The sequence below is a fragment of the Cherax quadricarinatus genome, chromosome 3, assembly GCF_038502225.1.
Source record: "Cherax quadricarinatus isolate ZL_2023a chromosome 3, ASM3850222v1, whole genome shotgun sequence".
In the NCBI taxonomy this organism is placed as follows: Eukaryota; Metazoa; Arthropoda; class Malacostraca; order Decapoda; family Parastacidae; genus Cherax; species Cherax quadricarinatus.
Window position 1 is genome coordinate 74,113,205 of NC_091294.1, and position 13,849 is coordinate 74,127,053.

Consider the following 13,849-nt stretch of genomic DNA (forward strand, 5'->3'; position numbering starts at 1 on the left):
ACTGAGAGACTGAGAGACAGAGACTGAGAGACTGAGAGACTGAAGGACTGAGAGACAGAGGGACTGAGAGGCTGAGGGACTGAGAGACTGAAGGACTAAGAGACAGAGGGACTGAGAGGCTGAGGGAATGAGAGACTGAGAGACTGAGAGACTGAAGGACTGAGAGACTGAGAGACTGAGAGACTGAGAGACTGAGAGACTGAGGGACTGAGAGACTGAGAGACTGAGGGACTGAGAGACTGAGAGACTGAGAGACTGAGAGACTGAGAGACTGAGGGACTGAGAGACTGAGAGACTGAGGGACTGAGAGACTGAGAGACTGAGAGACTGAGAGACTGAGAGACTGAAGGACTGAGAGACTGAGAGACTGAGAGACTGAGAGACTGAGAGACTGAGGGACTGAGAGACTGAGAGACTGAGAGACTGAGGGACTGACTGAGGCACTGAGAGACTGAGAGACTGAGAGACAGACTGAGAGACTGAGAGACGGAGAGACTGAGAGACTGAGAGACTGAGAGACTGAGGGACTGAGAGACTGAAGAACTGAGAGACAGAGACTGAGAGACTGAGAGACTGAGAGACTGAGAGACTGAGAGACTGAGAGACTGAGAGACTGAGGGACTGAGAGACTGAGAGACTGAGAGACTGAGAGACTGAGAGACTGAGAGACTGAGAGACTGAGAGACTGAGAGACTGAGAGACTGAGAGACTGAGAGACTGAGAGACTGAGAGACTGAGAGACTGAGGGACTGAGAGACTGAGGGACTGAGGCACTGAGAGACTGAGAGACTGAGAGACAGAGAGACTGAGAGACTGAGAGACTGAGAGACTGAGAGACTGAGAGACTGAGAGACTGAGAGACAGAGACTGAGAGACTGAGAGACTGAGAGACAGAGACTGAGAGACTGAGAGACAGAGACTGAGAGACTGAGAGACAGAGACTGAGAGACTGAGAGACTGAGAGACAGAGGGACTGAGAGGCTGAGAGACTGAAGGACTGAGAGACAGAGGGACTGAGAGGCTGAGAGACTGAAGGACTGAGAGACTGAGAGACTGAAGGACTGAGAGACAGAGGGACTGAGAGGCTGAGAGACTGAAGGACTGAGAGACAGAGGGACTGAGAGGCTGAGAGACTGAAGGACTGAGAGACAGAGTGACTGAGAGTCTGAGAGACTGAAGGACTGAGAGACAGAGGGACTGAGAGGCTGAGAGACTGAAGGACTGAGAGACAGAGGGACTGAGAGGCTGAGAGACTGAAGGACTGAGAGACAGAGGGACTGAGAGGCTGAGAGACAGAGGGACTGAGAGACTGAGAGACTGAAGGACTGAGAGACAGAGGGACTGAGAGGCTGAGAGACAGAGGGACTGAGAGACTGAGAGACTGAAGGACTGAGAGACAGAGGGACTGAGAGGCTGAGAGACTGAAGGACTGAGAGACAGAGGGACTGAGAGGCTGAGAGACAGAGGGACTGAGAGACTGAGAGACTGAAGGACTGAGAGACAGAGGGACTGAGAGGCTGAGAGACTGAAGGACTGAGAGACTGAGAGACTGAAGGACTGAGAGACAGAGACTGAGAGACTGAGAGACTGAGAGACTGAAGGACTGAGAGACAGAGACTGAGAGACTGAGAGACTGAGAGACTGAAGGACTGAGAGACTGAAGGACTGAGAGACTGAGAGACTGAGAGACTGAGAGACTGAGGGACTGAGAGACTGAAGGACTGAGAGACTGAGAGACTGAGAGACTGAGAGACTGAAGGACTGAGAGACTGAAGAACTGAGAGACAGAGACTGAGAGAGTGAGGGACTGAGAGACTGAGAGACTGAGAGACTGAAGGACTGAGAGACAGAGGGACTGAGAGGCTGAGGGACTGAGAGACTGAAGGACTGAGAGACAGAGGGACTGAGAGACAGAGGGACTGAGAGACTGAGAGACTGAAGGACTGAGAGACTGAAGGACTGAGAGACTGAGAGACTGAGAGACTGAGAGACTGAAGGACTGAGAGACTGAGAGACTGAGAGACAGAGACTGAGAGACTGAGAGACTGAGAGACTGAAGGACTGAGAGACAGAGACTGAGAGACTGAGAGACTGAGAGACTGAGAGACTGAAGGACTGAGAGACTGAGAGACTGAGAGACTGAGAGACTGAAGGACTGAGAGACAGAGACTGAGAGACTGAGAGACTGAGAGACTGAGAGACTGAAGGACTGAGAGACTGAGAGACTGAGAGACTGAGAGACTGAGAGACTGAGAGACTGAAGGACTGAGAGACAGAGACTGAGAGACTGAAGGACTGAGAGACTGAGAGACTGAAGGACTGAGAGACAGAGACTGAGAGACTGAGAGACTGAGAGACTGAGAGACTGAAGGACTGAGAGACTGAGAGACTGAGAGACTGAGAGACTGAGAGACTGAGAGACTGAAGGACTGAGAGACTGAGAGACTGAGAGACTGAGAGACAGAGACTGAGAGACTGAGAGACTGAGAGACTGAGAGACTGAAGGACTGAGAGACTGAGAGACTGAGAGACTGAGAGACTGAGAGACTGAGGGACTGAGAGACTGAGAGACTGAGAGACTGAGAGACTGAGAGACTGAGAGACTGAAGGACTGAGAGACTGAGAGACTGAGAGACTGAGAGACTGAGAGACTGAGAGACTGAGGGACTGAGAGACTGAGAGACTGAGAGACTGAGAGACTGAGAGACTGAGAGACTGAGAGACTGAGAGACAGAGACTGAGAGACTGAGAGACTGAGAGACTGAGAGACTGAAGGACTGAGAGACTGAGAGACTGAGAGACTGAGAGACTGAGAGACTGAAGGACTGAGAGACTGAAGGATTAAGAGACAGAGGGACTGAGAGAGTGAGGGACTGAGAGACTGAGAGACTGAGAGACTGAGAGACTGAGAGACTGAGAGACTGAAGGACTGAGAGACTGAAGGATTAAGAGACAGAGGGACTGAGAGACTGAGAGACTGAGAGACTGAAGGACTGAGAGACTGAGAGACTGAGAGACTGAGAGACTGAGAGACTGAAGGACTGAGAGACTGAAGGATTAAGAGACAGAGGGACTGAGAGAGTGAGGGACTGAGAGACTGAGAGACTGAGAGACTGAAGGACTGAGAGAGTGAGGGACTGAGAGACTGAGAGACTGAAGGACTGAGAGACTGAGAGACTGAGAGACTGAGAGACTGAGAGACTGAAGGACTGAGAGACAGAGACTGAGAGACTGAGAGACTGAGAGACTGAGAGACTGAAGGACTGAGAGACTGAGAGACTGAGAGACTGAGAGACTGAGAGACTGAAGGACTGAGAGACAGAGACTGAGAGACTGAGAGACTGAGAGACTGAGAGACTGAAGGACTGAGAGACTGAGAGACAGAGACTGAGAGACTGAGAGACTGAGAGACTGAGAGACTGAAGGACTGAGAGACTGAGAGACTGAGAGACTGAGAGACTGAGAGACTGAGAGACTGAGAGACTGAAGGACTGAGAGACTGAGAGACTGAGAGACTGAGAGACTGAGAGACTGAAGGACTGAGAGACTGAGAGACTGAGAGACTGAGAGACTGAGAGACTGAGAGACTGAGAGACTGAGAGACTGAGAGACTGAGAGACTGAGAGACTGAGAGACTGAGAGACTGAGAGACTGAGAGACTGAGAGACTGAGAGACTGAGAGACAGAGACTGAGAGACTGAGAGACTGAGAGACTGAGAGACTGAGAGACTGAGAGACTGAGAGACTGAAGGACTGAGAGACTGAGAGACTGAGAGACTGAGAGACTGAGAGACTGAGAGACTGAGAGACAGAGACTGAGAGACTGAGACTGAGACTGAAGGACTGAGAGACTGAGAGACTGAGAGACTGAGAGACTGAGAGACTGAGAGACTGAGGGACTGAGAGACTGAGAGACTGAAGGACTGAGAGACTGAGAAGAGACTGAAGGAGGAGCTGAGGAGGCCTGAAGGGAACTGAGGACTGAAGAGACTTGAAGGGCTGAGGACTACATGAGAGACTGAGAGACCAGTGACCCTGAAGAACTGAAGGGCCTTTGAATTACTGAGGACTGGATAACCTGAACAATCAGAGACTAGAGACTTGAAGTCTGAAATACTTGATACTGATTTCAAGACTGAATTATTTAGTGCAGGGCAGCTGAAGGACTGGGGACTTGAAGGGCCATATTAAAAATGATTAGACCCAGAGATTTGAGTTTTCTTGGGGATCTGAATACTGGTCTGATAAGACTGATAGACTGTTTTTGGAACTGTTGAGACCTAAGACTACCATGGAAGGTATACATAGCCATTATAAGGACCTGGAGTGACTAGACCTAGGAGACTGATAGACCTGGGTGGGCCAAGCGGCCCCTAACCAATGGGTATTCCCACACTATAGTTATGCCTGGAGTATAAGTGGGGTCATAACCTTGTAATATTTCACTAATTGGGGTAGACAAAAACCTTCAACCATTAGAAAATTATTACCTATTGAATACCTTGGTTTTCCTTGGATCTAATACCTGGTCTATCTAACTGCCTGGTTTTTAATGGTACTATATGGGTATACCTCAGGGTATGCCTGGAGTATGCCTGGGTATACCTGGGGAGTATACCTGGACGGTATACCTCGGTGTATGCCTGGAGTATGTACCTGGAGGGTATGCCTGGAGTATGCCTGGGGTAATGCCTGGAGTATGCCTGGACTGGGTATGCCTGGAGTATACCTGGAAGTATGCCTTGGGGAGTATACCATGGGAAGATATGCCTGGGGAGTATGCCTGGAGTATGGGTATGTTCCTGGAGTATGCCTGGGGCCGTATGCCTGGGGTGTGCCTGGAGTAATGCCATGGGTATGCCTGGGCTATGGAACCACCTGGAGTATGCCTGGGGGTGTGCCATAGGAATATGCCTGGGGTTATGCCTGGAGTATGGAACCTGGGTATGCTTTGGGGGCAATGCCTGGGTATGGCAGGGTATCACCTGGGTATGCCTGGGAATATGCCTGGAGTATGCCTGGGAATATGCCTGGGATTATGCCTGGAGTATACCTGGGTAGTATATAAGGAATTATGCCTAGGTAGTATGGAGTGGGTATACCTGGAAGTATACCTGGGGTGTATATAGACCCATGGCTATAGGGTATACCTTGGAATATGCCTGGGTATATAGATATGCTTTTACAGGGATATGCCTGTAGATGTGCCTGGAATTATGCTATGGAAATTAATGCCTGGGACTATACCTAGGAATGTATACCTAGAATTACATGCCTGGGAGTATGCCATAGGGATATGCCTGGGAGTATGCCTGGAGTATACCTGGAAGTATACCTAAGGAATTATGCCTGGGAGTATACCTTGGGTAATTACCTCAGGAATAATGCCTGGGAGTATATATGGGTCATGCTGGAATATGCCTGGAAGTATACCTGGGGATATTGCCTGGAGTGCATTACCTGGGTATGCCTGGAGTATACCTGGAAGTATGCCTGGGAATATGCCTGGAGGGTATGCCTGGTGCTACTGGAATCTACCCTGGAGTATGCCTGGGAATATACCTGGAGTATGCCTGGCAGATATGCCTGGCGTATGCCTGGGGAATATGCCTGGCAGTATACCTGGGAATATACCTGGAGTATGCCTGGAAGTATGACCTGGGAGTATGCCTGGGAATATGCACCAGGCGTATGGGCCTGGGGGCCTGGGCCTGCCTGGAAGATATGCCTGGGAGTATGCCTTAGGGATATACCATGGCAGTTATACCTGGGAATATACCTGGAGTACATACCTGGAAGTATGCCTGGCGTATTATGGGTATGCCTGGGAATATGCCTGGGGTGGGTATGCATAGGTAACTACTGGCCTGGACGGGTATACTATGGGTATACCTGGGTGTACCTGGGTATGGACCTGGGATATGCCTGGATGGGTATACCATGGCGGTATGCCTGGAATACCTGGGTAGATTGTACCTGGAAGTATGCCTGGAGTATGCCTGGGAATATGCCTGGAGTATGCCTGGGGCCATGGTAGTGTACCTGGGAATATGCCTGGAATACCTGGGTGTACCTGGAGTATCCTGGAACACCTAGGATGTATGACCTACTAGGACATACCTGGGTATGCCTGGAATAACTCACCTGGAATAACATGGGTATACCTGAATTGTGGCATCGAATATACCATAGGTATGCCTGGGTATGGGAGTGCCTGGGAATATACCTGGGTGTACACAATTGTCCTTACGGAATATGTCCTGGGTATGCCTGGAGGTATCCACCACTAGGGTATACCTGGAAATTTACCTGGGAGTATGCCCATAGGGTATACCTGGAATATACCTGGAAGGTATGCCTGGGTATGCCTGGAAATATGCCTGGAGTATGCAGACCATACTGGGTATTGCCTGGAAGTATTCTATAGAAGTATACCATGGGAGTATACCTAGGAATATGCCTGGAGTCATACCTGGACCACCTGGGTATGCCTGGGTATGTATGGGAATATACCCCATGGAACTATGCCTGGGTGTGTACCTGGAAGTATACCTGGAGTATGCCTGGAGTATACCTAGGTATACCTGGAATAATACCTGGAAGTGTACCTGGAGTATGCCATTGGAAGTATGCCGTGGAAGTATACCACTGGGTATGCCATAGGGGATATACCTGGGAGTATACCTGGAGGTATGCCTGGAGTATGCCTGGGAATATGCCTGGGAGTATGCCTGGGTATGCCTGGAATTCATGCCTGGGCGTATGCCTGGTTAATACCATGGAAGCTATACCTGGGCCTATACCTGGGAATATGCCATGGGTATGCCTGGTGCCTGGAATATACCTGAGCATATACCCTGGAGTGTACCTGGAGTATACCTGGAATAAACCTGGGAGTATGCCTGGGTATGGTAGTCCTGGGCCTGGAGATGGAATGCACTAGGGTAGTACCTGGAGTATGCCTGGAATATGCCCATAGGAAATATGCCTACATGAGTATACCTGGGCGTATACCTCGAAATATGGAACTGGAATACCTGGCAGGTATGCCTGGAGGTATACCTGGAATATGCCTGGAGTATCCACCTGGGAGTATACCCTGGGAAGATATACCTGGGAGTATGCCTGGACTATACCCCTGGAAGATTAATGCCTGGGGAGTATACCATGGAGTTACCCTGGAATATGGCCTGGGTATACCTGGAAGTATGCCTCAAGGGATATACCATGGGTATACTGGGTATGCCTGGAATATGCCTAGGAGTGTACCTGGAAGATATGCCTGGGTAGCTACCTGGAGTATGCCTGGGAGTATACCTGGAATAAACCTGGGTGAGTTATGCCTGGGAGTATCCTGGGAGTAATACCTGGAAGATATGCCATGGAGATATGCCTGGGTATACATAGGAATATACCATAGGAATATCACCTGGGAGTATGCCTCCGAATATGCCTGGAATATGCCTGGGAGTATGCCTGGAATATGACCTAGGAAGTTAATACCATAGGAGTATGCCACTGGAATATACCTGGGAAGTATACCTGGAACTATACCTAGGGCCTATGCCTGGGAAGTATACCTGGCACGGGTATGCCTGGAATATGCCTGGAGGGTATACCTGGAAGGATATGCCTGGGTAGCTATGCCTGGAGTATGCCTGGAATATACCATAGGTGTTAATGCCATAGGAGTATACCTAGGAGTTATGCCTGGAATATCTACCTGGACTATGCCTGGAATGTACCTGGTAGATACTGCTGGCAGGTATACCATGGAAGACTTAATGTATGGAGGTATACCTGGAATATGCTTGGGGTATACCTGGGTAGTATACCTGGGGGTATGCCCTCCAGGTATGCCTGGGAGTATGCCTGAAGTTATGCCTGGGTATGCCTGGAATATGCCTTGGGGGTGCACTGCCCCCATGGGAAATATACCTGGGTGTATGCCTGGATTGTATGCCTGGGAGTATGCCTGGAATATGCCTGGGGTGTACCTGGGTATACCTGGGTAATTACTTCAGCTGAATACCTGGAGTGTACCTGGGTGTCATGCCTGGGGGTGTGCCTGGGAATATGCCTGGGTAGTGTATGGGTATGCCTGGGAGTATACCTGGAATATGCCTGGGGTGTACCTGGCAGGGTATGCCTGGAGTATGCCTGGAATTATTGCCTGGGGTCATGGCCTGGGCTCATGCCTGGAAGTATGCCTGGAATATGCCTGGGTGGGTATACCCTTGGGAGTATGCCTGGGGTATACCTGGGTAGTGTACCTGGAGTATACCTGGGGTATGCCTGGGAGTATACCTGGAATATACCATCAGGGATTATGCCTGGAGTATGCCTGAAGTAATACCTGGAGGTATGCCTGTAGTGTACCTGGACTATGCCTGGAATCCAATACTGGATTTCATGCCTAGGGTATGCCATAGGGACTATACCTGGGTGTGCCATGGAATATCCACACTGGAGTATGCCTGGAGCCTTGTGCCTGGAATATATACCTGGAGTATACCATGGGAGTATGCTTTGAATATGCCTGGGAGTATGCCTACCAGGGGTGTACCTGGAGTATGCCTGGGTATGCCTGGAGTTATACCTCAAGGAATACTGCCCCATAGGGTATGCCTGGAGGTATGCCTGGACGTATACCACTGGAATATTACCTGGGAGTATACCCTCCAGGAATATACCTGGAAGTATCACCATGGAGATATGCCTGGCGTTATACCTGGAATATGCCTGGAGTATGCCTGGAATATACCTGGGTATGCCTGGGAGGTATGCCTGGGCCGTATGCCTGGGAATGCCTGCCTGGAAGGTATGCCTGGGTATCCACCTAAGGAATATGCCTGGAAGTATGCCATGGAGGTATACCTGGGCGTATGCCTAGGGTATGCCTGAATATGCCTGGAAGTTATGCCATGGGTATGCCACCTGGAAGTGTGCCTGGAATGCCTGGAGCCTGGGTAACTATAGGGGTATGCCATGGAATGGAATAAACCATAGAATTATGCCTAGGGATGTCCCTGGGAGTATGCCTGGAATATACCTGGATGGGTATACCCCCTGGGAGTATACCTGGGACTATACCACATGGAATATGCCTGGGAGTATGCCTGGAGTATGCACTCGAAGATATACCAATTGGAGTACCTGGAAGTTATGCCCCACCCTGGGTATGCCTGGAATATGCCTGGGTAATGCCTGGGTATACCTGGAATGTGCCTGGAGACTAATGCCTGGGTATGGACTATACCTGGAATATGCCTGGGATTAATGCCTGGGTAGTATACCTGGAACATGCCTGGGTATGCCTGGGAGCCATACCTGGGTATGCCTGGGAATCATACATAGGTGTACATAGGATTATGCCTGGAATATGCCTGGAGTATGCCTGGAGTAACACCTGGGTATGCCTGGAATTTATTACCTGCCTCGAATATACCTGGAATATACCTGGAGTATACCTGGAGTATACCTGGAATATACCTGGAGTATACCTGGAGTATACCTGGAATATACCTGGAGTATACCTGGACTATACCTGGAATATACCTGGAGTATACCTGGAGTATACCTGGAATATACCTGGAGTATACCTGGAATATACCTGGAGTATACCTGGAGTATACCTGGAATATACCTGGAGTATACCTGGAATATACCTGGAGTATACCTGGAGTATACCTGGAGTATACCTGGAATAAACCTGGAGTATACCTGGAGTATCCCTGGAGTATACCTGGAATATACCTGGAGTATACCTGGAGTATACCTGGAATATACCTGGAATATACCTGGAGTATACCTGGAGTATACCTCGAATATACCTGGAATATACCTGGAGTATACCTGGAGTATACCTGGAATATACCTGGAGTATACCTGGAGTATACCTGGAATATACCTGGAGTATACCTGGACTATACCTGGAATATACCTGGAGTATACCTGGAGTATACCTGGAATATACCTGGAGTATACCTGGAATATACCTGGAGTATACGTGGAGTATACCTGGAATATACCTGGAGTATACCTGGAGTATACCTGGAGTATACCTGAAATTTACCTGGAGTATACCTGGAGTATACCTGGAATATACCTGGAGTATACCTGGAGTATACCTGGAAATATACCTGGAGTATACCTGGAGTATACCTGGAGTATTCCTGGAATATACCTGGAGTATACCTGGAGTATACCTGGAATATACCTGGAGTATACCTGGAGTATACCTGGAGTATACCTGGAATATACCTGGAGTATACCTGGAGTATACCTGGAATATACCTGGAGTACACCTGGAATATACCTAGAGTATACCTGGAGTATACCTGGAATATACCTGGAATATACCTGGAGTATACCTGGAATATACCTGGAGTATACTTGGAATACACCTGGAGTATACCTGGAGTATACCTGGAATATACCTGGAATAAACCTGGAGTATACCTGGAGTATCCCTGGAGTATACCTGGAATATACCTGGAGTATACCTGGAATATACCTGGAATATACCTGGAATATACCTGGAGTATACCTGGAGTATACCTGGAATATACCTGGAGTATACCTGGAGTATACCTGGAGTATACCTGGAATATACCTGGAATATACCTGGAGTATACCTGGAGTATACCTGGAGTATACCTGGAGTATACCTGGAATATACCTGAAGTATACCTTGGGTATACTTGGAATATACCTGGAGTATACCTGGAGTATACCTGGAGTATACCTGGAGAGGGTTTCAGGGATCAATGTCCCCCAGGCCTGGTTTGAGACCAGGCCTCGTGGTGAATCAGGGTCAGATCAACCAGGCTGTTACAATAAGAGTTTCCCAAAGGAGTGTATCCTTCACAAGGTTCCTCCCTCCTTCACCTCCTTCATATTCCTTATGACTGGTCTTTCAACTTTATTGAAGGAGCAGACTAACATCCATCACACATATACATTTCAGGGCCTGCATCCTTAAGTGTGATCAATGAGACTTCTCTGTTGTATTGATCGAGCTGGCTGTTGGTGTTGGCTGGTGTGTTAGTGTGTGTTGTTGCTGGTGTGTTGGTGTGTGTTCCTGCTGGTGTGTAGGTGTGTGTTGTTGCTGGTGTGTAGGTGTGTGTTGTTGCTGGTGTGTTGTTGCTGGTGTGTAGGTGTGTGTTGTTGCTGGTGTGTTGTTGCTGGTGTGTTGTTGCTGGTGTGTAGGTGTGTGTTGTTGCTGGTGTGTTGTTGCTGGTGTGTTGGTGTGTTGTTGCTGATGTGTTGGTGTACATTGCTGCTGATGTGCTGGTGTGTGTTGTTGCTGGTGTGTTGGTGTGTGTTGTTACTGGTGTGTTGGTGTGTGTTGTTGCTGGTGTGTTGGTGTATGTTGTTGCTGGTGTGTTGGTGTGTGTTGTTGCTGGTGTGTTGGTGTGTGTTGTTGCTGGTGTGTTGGTGTGTGTTGTTACTGGTGTGTTGGTGTGTGTTGTTGCTGGTGTGCTGGTGTGTGTTGTTGCTGGTGTGTTGTTGCTGGTGTGTTGGTGTACATTGCTGCTGATGTGCTGGTGTGTGTTGTTGCTGGTGTGTGTTGTTGCTGGTGTGTTGGTGTGTGTTGTTACTGGTGTGTTGGTATGTGTTGTTGCTGGTGTGCTGGTGTGTGTTGTTGCTGGTGTGTTGATGTGTGTTGTTGCTGGTGTGTTGATGTGTGTTGTGGTTGGTGTGTTGATGTGTGTTGTTGCTGGTGTGTTGGTGTGTGTTGTTGCTGGTGTGTTGATGTGTGTTGTTGCTGGTGTGCTGGTGTGTGTTGTTGCTGGTGTGCTGGTGTGTGTTGTGGCTGTTGTGTGTTGTTGCTGGTGTGTTGATGTGTGTTGTTGCTGGTGTGTTGATGTGTGTTGTTGCTGGTGTGTTGATGTGTGTTGGTGTGTGTTGTTGCTGGTGTGTTGCTGGTGTATTGATGTGTGTTGTTGCTGGTGTGTTGCTGGTGTGTTGGTGTGTGTTGGTGCTGGTGTGCTGGTGTGTGTTGTTGCTGGTGTGCTGGTGTGTGTTGTTGCTGGTGTGTTGATGTGTGTTGTTGCTGGTGTGTTGATGTGTGTTGTTGCTGGTGTGCTGGTGTGTGTTGTTGCTGGTGTGCTGGTGTGTGTTGTGGCTGGTGTGTTGATGTGTGTTGTTGCTGGTGTGTTGATGTGTGTTGTTGCTGGTGTGTTGGTGTGTGTTGTTGCTGGTGTGCTGGTGTGTGTTGTTGCTGGTGTGTTGATGTGTGTTGTTGCTGGTGTGTTGATGTGTGTTGTGGTTGGTGTGTTGATGTATGTTGTTGCTGGTGTGTTGGTGTGTGTTGTTGCTGGTGTGCTGGTGTGTGTTGTTGCTGGTGTGTTGATGTGTGTTGTTGCTGGTGTGTTGATGTGTGTTGTTGCTGGTGTGTTGGTGTGTGTTGTTGCTGGTGTGCTGGTGTGTGTTGTTGCTGGTGTGCTGGTGTGTGTTGTTGCTGGTGTGTTGGTGTGTGTTGTTGCTGGTGTGTTGATGTGTGTTGTTGCTGGTGTGTTGATGTGTGTTGCTGCTGGTGTGTTGATGTGTGTTGTGGTTGGTGTGTTGATGTGTGTTGTTGCTGGTGTGTTGGTGTGTGTTGTTGGTGTGTGTTGTTGCTGGTGTGTTGATGTGTGTTGTTGCTGGTGTGTTGATGTGTGTTGTGGCTGGTGTGTTGATGTGTGTTGTTGCTGGTGTGCTGGTGTGTGTTGTTGCTGGTGTGTTTGTGTGTGTTGTTGCTGGTGTGCTGGTGTGTGTTGTGGCTGGTGTGTTGATGTGTGTTGTTGCTGGTGTGTTGGTGTGTGTTGTTGCTGGTGTGTTGGTGTGTGTTGTTGCTGGTGTGTTGATGTGTGTTGTTGCTGGTGTGTTGATGTGTGTTGTTGCTGGTGTGTTGGTGTGTGTTGTTGCTGGTGTGTTGGTGTGTGTTGTTGCTGGTGTGTTGGTGTGTGTTGTGGCTGGTGTGTTGATGTGTGTTGTTGCTGGTGTTTTTTTGTATGTTGTTACTGGTGTGTTCGAGTATGGTGTTGCTGGTGTGTTGTTGCTGGTGTGTTGATGTGTGTTGTTGCTGGTGTGTTGATGTGTGTTGTTGCTGGTGTGTTGGTGTGTGCTGTTGCTGGTGTGTTGGTGTGTGTTGTTGCTGGTGTGCTGGTGTGTGTTGTTGCTGGTGTGTTGGTGTGTGTTGTGGCTGGTGTGTTGGTGTGTGTTGTTACTGGTGTGTTGATGTGTGTTGTTGCTGGTGTGTTGGTGTGTGTTGTTACTGGTGTGTTGATGTGTGTTGTGGCTGGTACGTTGGTGTGTGTTGTTGCTGGTGTGTTGGTGTGTGTTGTTGCTGGTGTGTTGGTGTGTGTTGTTGCTGGTATGTTGGTGTGTGTTGTTGCTGGTACGTTGCTGTGTGTTGTTGCTGGTGTGTTGGTGTGTGTTGTGGCTGATGTGTTGGTGTGTGTTGTTGCTGGTATGTTGGTGTGTGTTGTTGCTGGTGTGTTGGTGTGTGTTGTTGCTGGTGTGTTGATGTGTGTTGTTGCTGGTGTGTTGGTGTGTGTTGTTGCTGGTGTGTTGATGTGTGTTGTTGCTGGTGTGTTGGTGTGTGTTGTTGCTGGTGTGTTGATGTGTGTTGTGGCTGGTGTGTTGCTGGTGTGTTGATGTGTGTTGTTGTGTGTTGTTGCTGGTGTGTTGATGTGTGTTGTTGCTGGTGTGTTGGTGTGTGTTGTTGCTGGTGTGTTGGTGTGTGTTGTTGCTGGTGTGTTGTTGTGTGTTGTTGCTGGTGTGTTGCTGTGTGTTGTTGCTGGTGTGTTGATGTGTGTTGTTGCTGGTGTGTTGATGTGTGTTGTTGCTGGTGTGTTGGTGT